Here is a 16,992-nt window from a genome sequence, read left to right on the forward strand (position 1 = left end):
CGAAGAAACAAACAGAGAGGGGGTTTCACTCTATTCAGGAAACAGACTAAAGACATTTCTTCTTGTTCAAGAAATATTAGGATAAATTTGTTGCCTCGGGGGGGGGGGAGGGGGGGGGGGGTGGAAGGCTGTGGGGGCTGATCTGATAGCCATTTGACATTGGCTGATCATGGGATCCCACAACCTGATTTGACTGTGTTAAAAATCCCACAACACCAGGTTTCAGCCCAACGGGTTCTTTGAAATTACAGCAGTCACCCCCACCCCCCGCCACCCCGCCGTACCATCGGTGGGATACGTTCCAAGAACGACCGCAGAAGCCCAAAACGGCAGACAAGGGCAAATCCATTCATTCAAATTGGCAAGTTACCTTCCTGGCAGGCCCCTGGTTCCAGAATGTTCCCTGTAGCACGTTGGGTTACCCTGTCCTGGCTTTCAGCGTGCTGCACCTTCATCAGGTAACTGCAGAGCAGGTTCATAAGACAGAAAACCCGTAACAAAAGACGATAGTTTCCTGCAACTGAAAAGACAATAGATGCAACAATCACTGACTGCCATCAACACGGCAAACTAGCAAAGGCAAGAGATTCACATTGCATTCACCTGCTTTTGAACTTGGGTAACGTTGGGTGCACCATTCCTGGAAACACTGCAATACCAGGCTGATACATGGAGAGGACAGAGCAAGCCCTTAAGCCATCTCCCTGCTCCAAAAATCCATTTAATACAAACACTCCCACCTTCGGGAGATATCAGCGATTAAACTGATAAGAACAGAAACTACACATATTCCAAGCCAAAAGGCCGAGAAGCGATAGCACATTAATACTCCAACGGTGGAGGTCATATTTGCCGACTATCCTTTCCATCAGTTTGATGATATTCAAAGTTCCTTTATTCCCTTACCGTCTACCTTCCTTCCAAGATATCCAACCAGACCGGAAGATCACTCTGCAGCAGTCGCTGTGCTTTCCCCGTGCTTTTCTGTCCATCTGTTACGTAGCCGCGTAGGTCGCGCTGACGACCAATCAGATGGCACGGGCCGGAGCCACCGCACGTCAGGTCGACTGCAGAGAGGTTTCTCCCGGTGATCGGGGACAGCGGCGGCGGCAGGGTCATTCATTCCCCCGGCATCTACAAGATTCACCAGAATTCCTCAGGCAGCACCTTGCAAACCCATGGCCAACGCAGCCTCGAAGGATGACGGCAGCAGATCCACGGGAACACCACCATTCGCAAGTTCTCCCCCCCGCCGAGGCACTCGCTGTCCTGAATTGCAAATATGTCCTTGTTCCTCCGGTGTTACCGGGTCAAAATCGGGAATCCCCGCCCAAACAGCATCGCGGGGCTACCGACAGCACTTGGACTGCAGCGGTTCGAGAGAGCAGCTCACCACCAGGCTGATCTCGGCATGGGCGAGAATTGTTGGCCTTGACGGAAAGATCCTATTCATTGCCTCCCCTTGTGTTGGTGTAGCTTGCCCATAAATGCCAATCATCGTTTCCCTCACGTACAGGATTCGCTCCTCGGCATTCCGCATCAATCCGAAAAGTTGCGAAAAGCGAATTACGTCCGTGCACCCTTTCTTTATCGTCCACTTTCAATATCCTCTCTACTTGTATCCGACTCTCTGTGGAGAATGGGGAGGGAGCTGATCTCCCCGTGTAAACATGTCACGCTGCAAGCGTGCCTCATCACCACCAGCAGCTCGATTCGACATCTCCGTTCACATTGCTGCAGATCGCTGACAACATTATAATCCGACCCAGTTGACAAACTGACAACTGTTTCGCTACTTGCACCGCAAATGATGACAAATCGTTCCAAATCGTACGGGTGGCACAGTGGATCAGTGGTTAGTACGGCTGCCTGGTGGCACCAGGGAGCTGAAGCCAGTTCCAGCCTTGGGCGATCGTCTGCGTGAATAATCTTTACGTACAGACGTAGCTACTAAAGCAGGTCGCTTCCGTACAGTAGTTTGCGAAGAAACAAACAGAGATGGGGGTTTCACTCTATTCAGGAAACAGACTAAAGACATTTCTTCCTTGTTCAAGAAAATATTAGGATAAATTTGTTGCCTCGGGGGTGGGGGGGGGAGGCGGGGGGGTTGGGAAGGGGCTGTGGGGGCTGATCTGATAGCCATTTGACATTGGCTGAGTCATGGGATCCCACAACCTGATTTGACTGTGTTAAAAATCCCACAACACCAGTTTCAGCCCAACGGGTTCTTTGAAATTACAGCAGTCACCCCACCCCCCCGCCACCGCCGTACCATCGGTGGGATACGTTCCAAGAACGACCGCAGAAGCCCAAAACGGCAGACAAGGGCAAATCCATTCATTCAAATTGGCAAGTTACCTTCCTGGCAGGCCCCTGGTTCCAGAATGTTCCCTGTAGCACGTTGGGTTACCCCTGTCCTGGCTTTCAGCGTGCTGCACCTTCATCAGGTAACTGCAGAGCAGGTTCATAAGACAGAAAACCCGTAACAAAAGACGATAGTTTCCTGCAACTGAAAAGACAATAGATGCAACAATCACTGACTGCCATCAACACGGCAAACTAGCAAAGGCAAGAGATTCACATTGCATTCACCTGCTTTTGAACTTGGGTAAGCGTTGGGTGCACCATTCCTGGAAACACTGCAATACCAGGCTGATACATGGAGAGGACAGAGCAAGCCCTTAAGCCATCTCCCTGCTCCAAAAATCCATTTAATACAAACACTCCCACCTTCGGGAGATATCAGCGATTAAACTGATAAGAACAGAAACTACACATATTCCAAGCCAAAAGGCCGAGAAGCGATAGCACATTAATACTCCAACGGTGGAGGTCATATTTGCCGACTATCCTTTCCATCAGTTTGATGATATTCAAAGTTCCTTTATTCCCTTACCGTCTACCTTCCTTCCAAGATATCCAACCAGACCGGAAGATCACTCTGCAGCAGTCGCTGTGCTTTCCCGTGCTTTTCTGTCCATCTGTTACGTAGCCGCGTAGGTCGCGCTGACGACCAATCAGATGGCACGGGCCGGAGCCACCGCACGTCAGGTCGACTGCAGAGAGGTTTCTCCCGGTGATCGGGGACAGCGGCGGCGGCAGGGTCATTCATTCCCCCGGCATCTACAAGATTCACCAGAATTCCTCAGGCAGCACCTTGCAAACCCATGGCCAACGCAGCCTCGAAGGATGACGGCAGCAGATCCACGGGAACACCACCATTCGCAAGTTCTCCCCCCGCCGAGGCACTCGCTGTCCTGAATTGCAAATATGTCCTTGTTCCTCCGGTGTTACCGGGTCAAAATCGGGAATCCCCGCCCAACAGCATCGCGGGGCTACCGACAGCACTTGGACTGCAGCGGTTCGAGAGAGCAGCTCACCACCAGGCTGATCTCGGCATGGGCGAGAAATGTTGGCCTTGACGGAAAGATCCTATTCATTGCCTCCCCTTGTGTTGGTGTAGCTTGCCCATAAATGCCAATCATCGTTTCCCTCACGTACAGGATTCGCTCCTCGGCATTCCGCATCAATCCGAAAAGTTGCGAAAAGCGAATTACGTCCGTGCACCCTTTCTTTATCGTCCACTTTCAATATCCTCTCTACTTGTATCCGACTCTCTGTGGAGAATGGGGAGGGAGCTGATCTCCCCGTGTAAACATGTCACGCTGCAAGCGCGCCTCATCACCACCAGCAGCTCGATTCGACATCTCCGTTCACATTGCTGCAGATCGCTGACAACATTATAATCCGACCCAGTTGACAAACTGACAACTGTTTCGCTACTTGCACCGCAAATGATGACAAATCGTTCCAAATCGTACGGGTGGCACAGTGGATCAGTGGTTAGTACGGCTGCCTGGTGGCACCAGGGAGCTGAAGCCAGTTCCAGCCTTGGGCGATCGTCTGCGTGAATAATCTTTACGTACAGACGTAGCTACTAAAGCAGGTCGCTTCCGTACAGTAGTTTGCGAAGAAACAAACAGAGATGGGGGTTTCACTCTATTCAGGAAACAGACTAAAGACATTTCTTCCTTGTTCAAGAAAATATTAGGATAAATTTGTTGCCTCGGGGGTGGGGGGGAGGCGGGGGGGTTGGGAAGGGGCTGTGGGGGCTGATCTGATAGCCATTTGACATTGGCTGAGTCATGGGATCCCACAACCTGATTTGACTGTGTTAAAAATCCCACAACACCAGGTTTCAGCCCAACGGGGTTCTTTGAAATTACAGCAGTCACCCCACCCCCCGCCACCGCCGTACCATCGGTGGGATACGTTCCAAGAACGACCGCAGAAGCCCAAAACGGCAGACAAGGGCAAATCCATTCATTCAAATTGGCAAGTTACCTTCCTGGCAGGCCCCTGGTTCCAGAATGTTCCCTGTAGCACGTTGGGGTTACCCCTGTCCTGGCTTTCAGCGTGCTGCACCTTCATCAGGTAACTGCAGAGCAGGTTCATAAGACAGAAAACCCGTAACAAAAGACGATAGTTTCCTGCAACTGAAAAGACAATAGATGCAACAATCACTGACTGCCATCAACACGGCAAACTAGCAAAGGCAAGAGATTCACATTGCATTCACCTGCTTTTGAACTTGGGTAAGCGTTGGGTGCACCATTCCTGGAAACACTGCAATACCAGGCTGATACATGGAGAGGACAGAGCAAGCCCTTAAGCCATCTCCCTGCTCCAAAAATCCATTTAATACAAACACTCCCACCTTCGGGAGATATCAGCGATTAAACTGATAAGAACAGAAACTACACATATTCCAAGCCAAAAGGCCGAGAAGCGATAGCACATTAATACTCCAACGGTGGAGGTCATATTTGCCGACTATCCTTTCCATCAGTTTGATGATATTCAAAGTTCCTTTATTCCCTTACCGTCTACCTTCCTTCCAAGATATCCAACCAGACCGGAAGATCACTCTGCAGCAGTCGCTGTGCTTTCCCCGTGCTTTTCTGTCCATCTGTTACGTAGCCGCGTAGGTCGCGCTGACGACCAATCAGATGGCACGGGCCGGAGCCACCGCACGTCAGGTCGACTGCAGAGAGGTTTCTCCCGGTGATCGGGGACAGCGGCGGCGGCAGGGTCATTCATTCCCCCGGCATCTACAAGATTCACCAGAATTCCTCAGGCAGCACCTTGCAAACCCATGGCCAACGCAGCCTCGAAGGATGACGGCAGCAGATCCACGGGAACACCACCATTCGCAAGTTCTCCCCCCCGCCGAGGCACTCGCTGTCCTGAATTGCAAATATGTCCTTGTTCCTCCGGTGTTACCGGGTCAAAATCGGGAATCCCCGCCCAAACAGCATCGCGGGGCTACCGACAGCACTTGGACTGCAGCGGTTCGAGAGAGCAGCTCACCACCAGGCTGATCTCGGCATGGGCGAGAAATGTTGGCCTTGACGGAAAGATCCTATTCATTGCCTCCCCTTGTGTTGGTGTAGCTTGCCCATAAATGCCAATCATCGTTTCCCTCACGTACAGGATTCGCTCCTCGGCATTCCGCATCAATCCGAAAAGTTGCGAAAAGCGAATTACGTCCGTGCACCCTTTCTTTATCGTCCACTTTCAATATCCTCTCTACTTGTATCCGACTCTCTGTGGAGAATGGGGAGGGAGCTGATCTCCCCGTGTAAACATGTCACGCTGCAAGCGCGCCTCATCACCACCAGCAGCTCGATTCGACATCTCCGTTCACATTGCTGCAGATCGCTGACAACATTATAATCCGACCCAGTTGACAAACTGACAACTGTTTCGCTACTTGCACCGCAAATGATGACAAATCGTTCCAAATCGTACGGGTGGCACAGTGGATCAGTGGTTAGTACGGCTGCCTGGTGGCACCAGGGCGCTGAAGCCAGTTCCAGCCTTGGGCGATCGTCTGCGTGAATAATCTTTACGTACAGACGTAGCTACTAAAGCAGGTCGCTTCCGTACAGTAGTTTGCGAAGAAACAAACAGAGATGGGGGTTTCACTCTATTCAGGAAACAGACTAAAGACATTTCTTTCCTTGTTCAAGAAAATATTAGGATAAATTTGTTGCCTCGGGGTGGGGGGGGAGGCGGGGGGGTTGGGAAGGGGCTGTGGGGGCTGATCTGATAGCCATTTGACATTGGCTGAGTCATGGGATCCCACAACCTGATTTGACTGTGTTAAAAATCCCACAACACCAGGTTTCAGCCCAACGGGGTTCTTTGAAATTACAGCAGTCACCCCACCCCCCGCCACCGCCGTACCATCGGTGGGATACGTTCCAAGAACGACCGCAGAAGCCCAAAACGGCAGACAAGGGCAAATCCATTCATTCAAATTGGCAAGTTACCTTCCTGGCAGGCCCCTGGTTCCAGAATGTTCCCTGTAGCACGTTGGGGTTACCCCTGTCCTGGCTTTCAGCGTGCTGCACCTTCATCAGGTAACTGCAGAGCAGGTTCATAAGACAGAAAACCCGTAACAAAAGACGATAGTTTCCTGCAACTGAAAAGACAATAGATGCAACAATCACTGACTGCCATCAACACGGCAAACTAGCAAAGGCAAGAGATTCACATTGCATTCACCTGCTTTTGAACTTGGGTAGGCGTTGGGTGCACCATTCCTGGAAACACTGCAATACCAGGCTGATACATGGAGAGGACAGAGCAAGCCCTTAAGCCATCTCCCTGCTCCAAAAATCCATTTAATACAAACACTCCCACCTTCGGGAGATATCAGCTATTAAACTGATAAGAACAGAAACTACACATATTCCAAGCCAAAAGGCCGAGAAGCGATAGCACATTAATACTCCAACGGTGGAGGTCATATTTGCCGACTATCCTTTCCATCAGTTTGATGATATTCAAAGTTCCTTTATTCCCTTACCGTCTACCTTCCTTCCAAGATATCCAACCAGACCGGAAGATCACTCTGCAGCAGTCGCTGTGCTTTCCCCGTGCTTTTCTGTCCATCTGTTACGTAGCCGCGTAGGTCGCGCTGACGACCAATCAGATGGCACGGGCCGGAGCCACCGCACGTCAGGTCGACTGCAGAGAGGTTTCTCCCGGTGATCGGGGACAGCGGCGGCGGCAGGGTCATTCATTCCCCCGGCATCTACAAGATTCACCAGAATTCCTCAGGCAGCACCTTGCAAACCCATGGCCAACGCAGCCTCGAAGGATGACGGCAGCAGATCCACGGGAACACCACCATTCGCAAGTTCTCCCCCCCGCCGAGGCACTCGCTGTCCTGAATTGCAAATATGTCCTTGTTCCTCCGGTGTTACCGGGTCAAAATCGGGAATCCCCGCCCAAACAGCATCGCGGGGCTACCGACAGCACTTGGACTGCAGCGGTTCGAGAGAGCAGCTCACCACCAGGCTGATCTCGGCATGGGCGAGAAATGTTGGCCTTGACGGAAAGATCCTATTCATTGCCTCCCCTTGTGTTGGTGTAGCTTGCCCATAAATGCCAATCATCGTTTCCCTCACGTACAGGATTCGCTCCTCGGCATTCCGCATCAATCCGAAAAGTTGCGAAAAGCGAATTACGTCCGTGCACCCTTTCTTTATCGTCCACTTTCAATATCCTCTCTACTTGTATCCGACTCTCTGTGGAGAATGGGGAGGGAGCTGATCTCCCGTGTAAACATGTCACGCTGCAAGCGCGCCTCATCACCACCAGCAGCTCGATTCGACATCTCCGTTCACATTGCTGCAGATCGCTGACAACATTATAATCCGACCCAGTTGACAAACTGACAACTGTTTCGCTACTTGCACCGCAAATGATGACAAATCGTTCCAAATCGTACGGGTGGCACAGTGGATCAGTGGTTAGTACGGCTGCCTGGTGGCACCAGGGAGCTGAAGCCAGTTCCAGCCTTGGGCGATCGTCTGCGTGAATAATCTTTACGTACAGACGTAGCTACTAAAGCAGGTCGCTTCCGTACAGTAGTTTGCGAAGAAACAAACAGAGATGGGGGTTTCACTCTATTCAGGAAACAGACTAAAGACATTTCTTCCTTGTTCAAGAAAATATTAGGATAAATTTGTTGCCTCGGGGGTGGGGGGGGAGGCGGGGGGGTTGGGAAGGGGCTGTGGGGGCTGATCTGATAGCCATTTGACATTGGCTGAGTCATGGGATCCCACAACCTGATTTGACTGTGTTAAAAATCCCACAACACCAGGTTTCAGCCCAACGGGGTTCTTTGAAATTACAGCAGTCACCCCACCCCCCGCCACCGCCGTACCATCGGTGGGATACGTTCCAAGAACGACCGCAGAAGCCCAAAACGGCAGACAAGGGCAAATCCATTCATTCAAATTGGCAAGTTACCTTCCTGGCAGGCCCCTGGTTCCAGAATGTTCCTGTAGCACGTTGGGGTTACCCCTGTCCTGGCTTTCAGCGTGCTGCACCTTCATCAGGTAACTGCAGAGCAGGTTCATAAGACAGAAAACCCGTAACAAAAGACGATAGTTTCCTGCAACTGAAAAGACAATAGATGCAACAATCACTGACTGCCATCAACACGGCAAACTAGCAAAGGCAAGAGATTCACATTGCATTCACCTGCTTTTGAACTTGGGTAAGCGTTGGGTGCACCATTCCTGGAAACACTGCAATACCAGGCTGATACATGGAGAGGACAGAGCAAGCCCTTAAGCCATCTCCCTGCTCCAAAAATCCATTTAATACAAACACTCCCACCTTCGGGAGATATCAGCGATTAAACTGATAAGAACAGAAACTACACATATTCCAAGCCAAAAGGCCGAGAAGCGATAGCACATTAATACTCCAACGGTGGAGGTCATATTTGCCGACTATCCTTTCCATCAGTTTGATGATATTCAAAGTTCCTTTATTCCCTTACCGTCTACCTTCCTTCCAAGATATCCAACCAGACCGGAAGATCACTCTGCAGCAGTCGCTGTGCTTTCCCGTGCTTTTCTGTCCATCTGTTACGTAGCCGCGTAGGTCGCGCTGACGACCAATCAGATGGCACGGGCCGGAGCCACCGCACGTCAGGTCGACTGCAGAGAGGTTTCTCCCGGTGATCGGGGACAGCGGCGGCGGCAGGGTCATTCATTCCCCCGGCATCTACAAGATTCACCAGAATTCCTCAGGCAGCACCTTGCAAACCCATGGCCAACGCAGCCTCGAAGGATGACGGCAGCAGATCCACAGGAACACCACCATTCGCAAGTTCTCCCCCCGCCGAGGCACTCGCTGTCCTGAATTGCAAATATGTCCTTGTTCCTCCGGTGTTACCGGGTCAAAATCGGGAATCCCCGCCCAAACAGCATCGCGGGGCTACCGACAGCACTTGGACTGCAGCGGTTCGAGAGAGCAGCTCACCACCAGGCTGATCTCGGCATGGGCGAGAAATGTTGGCCTTGACGGAAAGATCCTATTCATTGCCTCCCCTTGTGTTGGTGTAGCTTGCCCATAAATGCCAATCATCGTTTCCCTCACGTACAGGATTCGCTCCTCGGCATTCCGCATCAATCCGAAAAGTTGCGAAAAGCGAATTACGTCCGTGCACCCTTTCTTTATCGTCCACTTTCAATATCCTCTCTACTTGTATCCGACTCTCTGTGGAGAATGGGGAGGGAGCTGATCTCCCCGTGTAAACATGTCACGCTGCAAGCGCGCCTCATCACCACCAGCAGCTCGATTCGACATCTCCGTTCACATTGCTGCAGATCGCTGACAACATTATAATCCGACCCAGTTGACAAACTGACAACTGTTTCGCTACTTGCACCGCAAATGATGACAAATCGTTCCAAATCGTACGGGTGGCACAGTGGATCAGTGGTTAGTACGGCTGCCTGGTGGCACCAGGGAGCTGAAGCCAGTTCCAGCCTTGGGCGATCGTCTGCGTGAATAATCTTTACGTACAGACGTAGCTACTAAAGCAGGTCGCTTCCGTACAGTAGTTTGCGAAGAAACAAACAGAGATGGGGGTTTCACTCTATTCAGGAAACAGACTAAAGACATTTCTTTCCTTGTTCAAGAAAATATTAGGATAAATTTGTTGCCTCGGGGGTGGGGGGGGAGGCGGGGGGGTTGGGAAGGGGCTGTGGGGGCTGATCTGATAGCCATTTGACATTGGCTGAGTCATGGGATCCCACAACCTGATTTGACTGTGTTAAAAATCCCACAACACCAGGTTTCAGCCCAACGGGGTTCTTTGAAATTACAGCAGTCACCCCACCCCCCGCCACCGCCGTACCATCGGTGGGATACGTTCCAAGAACGACCGCAGAAGCCCAAAACGGCAGACAAGGGCAAATCCATTCATTCAAATTGGCAAGTTACCTTCCTGGCAGGCCCCTGGTTCCAGAATGTTCCCTGTAGCACGTTGGGGTTACCCCTGTCCTGGCTTTCAGCGTGCTGCACCTTCATCAGGTAACTGCAGAGCAGGTTCATAAGACAGAAAACCCGTAACAAAAGACGATAGTTTCCTGCAACTGAAAAGACAATAGATGCAACAATCACTGACTGCCATCAACACGGCAAACTAGCAAAGGCAAGAGATTCACATTGCATTCACCTGCTTTTGAACTTGGGTAAGCGTTGGGTGCACCATTCCTGGAAACACTGCAATACCAGGCTGATACATGGAGAGGACAGAGCAAGCCCTTAAGCCATCTCCCTGCTCCAAAAATCCATTTAATACAAACACTCCCACCTTCGGGAGATATCAGCGATTAAACTGATAAGAACAGAAACTACACATATTCCAAGCCAAAAGGCCGAGAAGCGATAGCACATTAATACTCCAACGGTGGAGGTCATATTTGCCGACTATCCTTTCCATCAGTTTGATGATATTCAAAGTTCCTTTATTCCCTTACCGTCTACCTTCCTTCCAAGATATCCAACCAGACCGGAAGATCACTCTGCAGCAGTCGCTGTGCTTTCCCCGTGCTTTTCTGTCCATCTGTTACGTAGCCGCGTAGGTCGCGCTGACGACCAATCAGATGGCACGGGCCGGAGCCACCGCACGTCAGGTCGACTGCAGAGAGGTTTCTCCCGGTGATCGGGGACAGCGGCGGCGGCAGGGTCATTCATTCCCCCGGCATCTACAAGATTCACCAGAATTCCTCAGGCAGCACCTTGCAAACCCATGGCCAACGCAGCCTCGAAGGATGACGGCAGCAGATCCACGGGAACACCACCATTCGCAAGTTCTCCCCCCGCCGAGGCACTCGCTGTCCTGAATTGCAAATATGTCCTTGTTCCTCCGGTGTTACCGGGTCAAAATCGGGAATCCCCGCCCAAACAGCATCGCGGGGCTACCGACAGCACTTGGACTGCAGCGGTTCGAGAGAGCAGCTCACCACCAGGCTGATCTCGGCATGGGCGAGAAATGTTGGCCTTGACGGAAAGATCCTATTCATTGCCTCCCCTTGTGTTGGTGTAGCTTGCCCATAAATGCCAATCATCGTTTCCCTCACGTACAGGATTCGCTCCTCGGCATTCCGCATCAATCCGAAAAGTTGCGAAAAGCGAATTACGTCCGTGCACCCTTTCTTTATCGTCCACTTTCAATATCCTCTCTACTTGTATCCGACTCTCTGTGGAGAATGGGGAGGGAGCTGATCTCCCCGTGTAAACATGTCACGCTGCAAGCGCGCCTCATCACCACCAGCAGCTCGATTCGACATCTCCGTTCACATTGCTGCAGATCGCTGACAACATTATAATCCGACCCAGTTGACAAACTGACAACTGTTTCGCTACTTGCACCGCAAATGATGACAAATCGTTCCAAATCGTACGGGTGGCACAGTGGATCAGTGGTTAGTACGGCTGCCTGGTGGCACCAGGGAGCTGAAGCCAGTTCCAGCCTTGGGCGATCGTCTGCGTGAATAATCTTTACGTACAGACGTAGCTACTAAAGCAGGTCGCTTCCGTACAGTAGTTTGCGAAGAAACAAACAGAGATGGGGGTTTCACTCTATTCAGGAAACAGACTAAAGACATTTCTTCCTTGTTCAAGAAAATATTAGGATAAATTTGTTGCCTCGGGGGTGGGGGGGGAGGCGGGGGGGTTGGGAAGGGGCTGTGGGGGCTGATCTGATAGCCATTTGACATTGGCTGAGTCATGGGATCCCACAACCTGATTTGACTGTGTTAAAAATCCCACAACACCAGGTTTCAGCCCAACGGGGTTCTTTGAAATTACAGCAGTCACCCCACCCCCCGCCACCGCCGTACCATCGGTGGGATACGTTCCAAGAACGACCGCAGAAGCCCAAAACGGCAGACAAGGGCAAATCCATTCATTCAAATTGGCAAGTTACCTTCCTGGCAGGCCCCTGGTTCCAGAATGTTCCCTGTAGCACGTTGGGGTTACCCCTGTCCTGGCTTTCAGCGTGCTGCACCTTCATCAGGTAACTGCAGAGCAGGTTCATAAGACAGAAAACCCGTAACAAAAGACGATAGTTTCCTGCAACTGAAAAGACAATAGATGCAACAATCACTGACTGCCATCAACACGGCAAACTAGCAAAGGCAAGAGATTCACATTGCATTCACCTGCTTTTGAACTTGGGTAAGCGTTGGGTGCACCATTCCTGGAAACACTGCAATACCAGGCTGATACTTGGAGAGGACAGAGCAAGCCCTTAAGCCATCTCCCTGCTCCAAAAATCCATTTAATACAAACACTCCCACCTTCGGGAGATATCAGCGATTAAACTGATAAGAACAGAAACTACACATATTCCAAGCCAAAAGGCCGAGAAGCGATAGCACATTAATACTCCAACGGTGGAGGTCATATTTGCCGACTATCCTTTCCATCAGTTTGATGATATTCAAAGTTCCTTTATTCCCTTACCGTCTACCTTCCTTCCAAGATATCCAACCAGACCGGAAGATCACTCTGCAGCAGTCGCTGTGCTTTCCCCGTGCTTTTCTGTCCATCTGTTACGTAGCCGCGTAGGTCGCGCTGACGACCAATCAGATGGCACGGGCCGGAGCCACCGCACGTCAGGTCGACTGCAGAGAGGTTTCTCCCGGTGATCGGGGACAGCGGCGGCGGCAGGGTCATTCATTCCCCCGGCATCTACAAGATTCACCAGAATTCCTCAGGCAGCACCTTGCAAACCCATGGCCAACGCAGCCTCGAAGGATGACGGCAGCAGATCCACGGGAACACCACCATTCGCAAGTTCTCCCCCCCGCCGAGGCACTCGCTGTCCTGAATTGCAAATATGTCCTTGTTCCTCCGGTGTTACCGGGTCAAAATCGGGAATCCCCGCCCAAACAGCATCGCGGGGCTACCGACAGCACTTGGACTGCAGCGGTTCGAGAGAGCAGCTCACCACCAGGCTGATCTCGGCATGGGCGAGAAATGTTGGCCTTGACGGAAAGATCCTATTCATTGCCTCCCCTTGTGTTGGTGTAGCTTGCCCATAAATGCCAATCATCGTTTCCCTCACGTACAGGATTCGCTCCTCGGCATTCCGCATCAATCCGAAAAGTTGCGAAAAGCGAATTACGTCCGTGCACCCTTTCTTTATCGTCCACTTTCAATATCCTCTCTACTTGTATCCGACTCTCTGTGGAGAATGGGGAGGGAGCTGATCTCCCCGTGTAAACATGTCACGCTGCAAGCGCGCCTCATCACCACCAGCAGCTCGATTCGACATCTCCGTTCACATTGCTGCAGATCGCTGACAACATTATAATCCGACCCAGTTGACAAACTGACAACTGTTTCGCTACTTGCACCGCAAATGATGACAAATCGTTCCAAATCGTACGGGTGGCACAGTGGATCAGTGGTTAGTACGGCTGCCTGGTGGCACCAGGGAGCTGAAGCCAGTTCCAGCCTTGGGCGATCGTCTGCGTGAATAATCTTTACGTACAGACGTAGCTACTAAAGCAGGTCGCTTCCGTACAGTAGTTTGCGAAGAAACAAACAGAGATGGGGGTTTCACTCTATTCAGGAAACAGACTAAAGACATTTCTTCCTTGTTCAAGAAAATATTAGGATAAATTTGTTGCCTCGGGGGTGGGGGGGGAGGCGGGGGGGTTGGGAAGGGGCTGTGGGGGCTGATCTGATAGCCATTTGACATTGGCTGAGTCATGGGATCCCACAACCTGATTTGACTGTGTTAAAAATCCCACAACACCAGGTTTCAGCCCAACGGGGTTCTTTGAAATTACAGCAGTCACCCCACCCCCCGCCACCGCCGTACCATCGGTGGGATACGTTCCAAGAACGACCGCAGAAGCCCAAAACGGCAGACAAGGGCAAATCCATTCATTCAAATTGGCAAGTTACCTTCCTGGCAGGCCCCTGGTTCCAGAATGTTCCCTGTAGCACGTTGGGGTTACCCCTGTCCTGGCTTTCAGCGTGCTGCACCTTCATCAGGTAACTGCAGAGCAGGTTCATAAGACAGAAAACCCGTAACAAAAGACGATAGTTTCCTGCAACTGAAAAGACAATAGATGCAACAATCACTGACTGCCATCAACACGGCAAACTAGCAAAGGCAAGAGATTCACATTGCATTCACCTGCTTTTGAACTTGGGTAAGCGTTGGGTGCACCATTCCTGGAAACACTGCAATACCAGGCTGATACATGGAGAGGACAGAGCAAGCCCTTAAGCCATCTCCCTGCTCCAAAAATCCATTTAATACAAACACTCCCACCTTCGGGAGATATCAGCGATTAAACTGATAAGAACAGAAACTACACATATTCCAAGCCAAAAGGCCGAGAAGCGATAGCACATTAATACTCCAACGGTGGAGGTCATATTTGCCGACTATCCTTTCCATCAGTTTGATGATATTCAAAGTTCCTTTATTCCCTTACCGTCTACCTTCCTTCCAAGATATCCAACCAGACCGGAAGATCACTCTGCAGCAGTCGCTGTGCTTTCCCCGTGCTTTTCTGTCCATCTGTTACGTAGCCGCGTAGGTCGCGCTGACGACCAATCAGATGGCACGGGCCGGAGCCACCGCACGTCAGGTCGACTGCAGAGAGGTTTCTCCCGGTGATCGGGGACAGCGGCGGCGGCAGGGTCATTCATTCCCCCGGCATCTACAAGATTCACCAGAATTCCTCAGGCAGCACCTTGCAAACCCATGGCCAACGCAGCCTCGAAGGATGACGGCAGCAGATCCACGGGAACACCACCATTCGCAAGTTCTCCCCCCCGCCGAGGCACTCGCTGTCCTGAATTGCAAATATGTCCTTGTTCCTCCGGTGTTACCGGGTCAAAATCGGGAATCCCCGCCCAAACAGCATCGCGGGGCTACCGACAGCACTTGGACTGCAGCGGTTCGAGAGAGCAGCTCACCACCAGGCTGATCTCGGCATGGGCGAGAAATGTTGGCCTTGACGGAAAGATCCTATTCATTGCCTCCCCTTGTGTTGGTGTAGCTTGCCCATAAATGCCAATCATCGTTTCCCTCACGTACAGGATTCGCTCCTCGGCATTCCGCATCAATCCGAAAAGTTGCGAAAAGCGAATTACGTCCGTGCACCCTTTCTTTATCGTCCACTTTCAATATCCTCTCTACTTGTATCCGACTCTCTGTGGAGAATGGGGAGGGAGCTGATCTCCCCGTGTAAACATGTCACGCTGCAAGCGCGCCTCATCACCACCAGCAGCTCGATTCGACATCTCCGTTCACATTGCTGCAGATCGCTGACAACATTATAATCCGACCCAGTTGACAAACTGACAACTGTTTCGCTACTTGCACCGCAAATGATGACAAATCGTTCCAAATCGTACGGGTGGCACAGTGGATCAGTGGTTAGTACGGCTGCCTGGTGGCACCAGGGAGCTGAAGCCAGTTCCAGCCTTGGGCGATCGTCTGCGTGAATAATCTTTACGTACAGACGTAGCTACTAAAGCAGGTCGCTTCCGTACAGTAGTTTGCGAAGAAACAAACAGAGATGGGGGTTTCACTCTATTCAGGAAACAGACTAAAGACATTTCTTCCTTGTTCAAGAAAATATTAGGATAAATTTGTTGCCTCGGGGGTGGGGGGGGAGGCGGGGGGGTTGGGAAGGGGCTGTGGGGGCTGATCTGATAGCCATTTGACATTGGCTGAGTCATGGGATCCCACAACCTGATTTGACTGTGTTAAAAATCCCACAACACCAGGTTTCAGCCCAACGGGGTTCTTTGAAATTACAGCAGTCACCCCACCCCCCGCCACCGCCGTACCATCGGTGGGATACGTTCCAAGAACGACCGCAGAAGCCCAAAACGGCAGACAAGGGCAAATCCATTCATTCAAATTGGCAAGTTACCTTCCTGGCAGGCCCCTGGTTCCAGAATGTTCCCTGTAGCACGTTGGGGTTACCCCTGTCCTGGCTTTCAGCGTGCTGCACCTTCATCAGGTAACTGCAGAGCAGGTTCATAAGACAGAAAACCCGTAACAAAAGACGATAGTTTCCTGCAACTGAAAAGACAATAGATGCAACAATCACTGACTGCCATCAACACGGCAAACTAGCAAAGGCAAGAGATTCACATTGCATTCACCTGCTTTTGAACTTGGGTAAGCGTTGGGTGCACCATTCCTGGAAACACTGCAATACCAGGCTGATACATGGAGAGGACAGAGCAAGCCCTTAAGCCATCTCCCTGCTCCAAAAATCCATTTAATACAAACACTCCCACCTTCGGGAGATATCAGCGATTAAACTGATAAGAACAGAAACTACACATATTCCAAGCCAAAAGGCCGAGAAGCGATAGCACATTAATACTCCAACGGTGGAGGTCATATTTGCCGACTATCCTTTCCATCAGTTTGATGATATTCAAAGTTCCTTTATTCCCTTACCGTCTACCTTCCTTCCAAGATATCCAACCAGACCGGAAGATCACTCTGCAGCAGTCGCTGTGCTTTCCCCGTGCTTTTCTGTCCATCTGTTACGTAGCCGCGTAGGTCGCGCTGACGACCAATCAGATGGCACGGGCCGGAGCCACCGCACGTCAGGTCGACTGCAG

The 16,992-nt window shown here is 51.3% G+C and overlaps 9 non-coding genes across 9 annotated transcripts; all 9 read right to left on the reverse strand.

Annotated features, from left to right (window-relative positions):
- Positions 1-624: 624 nt before the first annotated feature.
- On the reverse strand, positions 625-816 carry LOC132831597 (U2 spliceosomal RNA). The gene has a single exon (XR_009646558.1). It is a non-coding gene; the product is annotated as a U2 spliceosomal RNA (small nuclear RNA).
- A 1,798-nt stretch (positions 817-2,614) lies between these two features.
- Positions 2,615-2,806, reverse strand: LOC132831598 (U2 spliceosomal RNA). Its single transcript, XR_009646559.1, has one exon. It is a non-coding gene; the product is annotated as a U2 spliceosomal RNA (small nuclear RNA).
- A 1,795-nt stretch (positions 2,807-4,601) lies between these two features.
- LOC132831599 (U2 spliceosomal RNA) lies at positions 4,602-4,793 on the reverse strand. Its single transcript, XR_009646560.1, has one exon. It is a non-coding gene; the product is annotated as a U2 spliceosomal RNA (small nuclear RNA).
- A 1,799-nt stretch (positions 4,794-6,592) lies between these two features.
- Positions 6,593-6,784, reverse strand: LOC132831566 (U2 spliceosomal RNA). Its single transcript, XR_009646529.1, has one exon. It is a non-coding gene; the product is annotated as a U2 spliceosomal RNA (small nuclear RNA).
- Positions 6,785-8,581: 1,797 nt separating this feature from the next.
- On the reverse strand, positions 8,582-8,773 carry LOC132831600 (U2 spliceosomal RNA). Its single transcript, XR_009646561.1, has one exon. It is a non-coding gene; the product is annotated as a U2 spliceosomal RNA (small nuclear RNA).
- A 1,798-nt stretch (positions 8,774-10,571) lies between these two features.
- On the reverse strand, positions 10,572-10,763 carry LOC132831602 (U2 spliceosomal RNA). The gene has a single exon (XR_009646563.1). It is a non-coding gene; the product is annotated as a U2 spliceosomal RNA (small nuclear RNA).
- A 1,798-nt stretch (positions 10,764-12,561) lies between these two features.
- LOC132831866 (U2 spliceosomal RNA) lies at positions 12,562-12,753 on the reverse strand. Its single transcript, XR_009646816.1, has one exon. It is a non-coding gene; the product is annotated as a U2 spliceosomal RNA (small nuclear RNA).
- Positions 12,754-14,552: 1,799 nt separating this feature from the next.
- LOC132831603 (U2 spliceosomal RNA) lies at positions 14,553-14,744 on the reverse strand. The gene has a single exon (XR_009646564.1). It is a non-coding gene; the product is annotated as a U2 spliceosomal RNA (small nuclear RNA).
- Positions 14,745-16,543: 1,799 nt separating this feature from the next.
- Positions 16,544-16,735, reverse strand: LOC132831604 (U2 spliceosomal RNA). Its single transcript, XR_009646565.1, has one exon. It is a non-coding gene; the product is annotated as a U2 spliceosomal RNA (small nuclear RNA).
- Positions 16,736-16,992: the final 257 nt, after the last annotated feature.

The sequence above is a fragment of the Hemiscyllium ocellatum genome, chromosome 33 (assembly GCF_020745735.1).
Source record: "Hemiscyllium ocellatum isolate sHemOce1 chromosome 33, sHemOce1.pat.X.cur, whole genome shotgun sequence".
Classification (NCBI taxonomy): Eukaryota; Metazoa; Chordata; class Chondrichthyes; order Orectolobiformes; family Hemiscylliidae; genus Hemiscyllium; species Hemiscyllium ocellatum.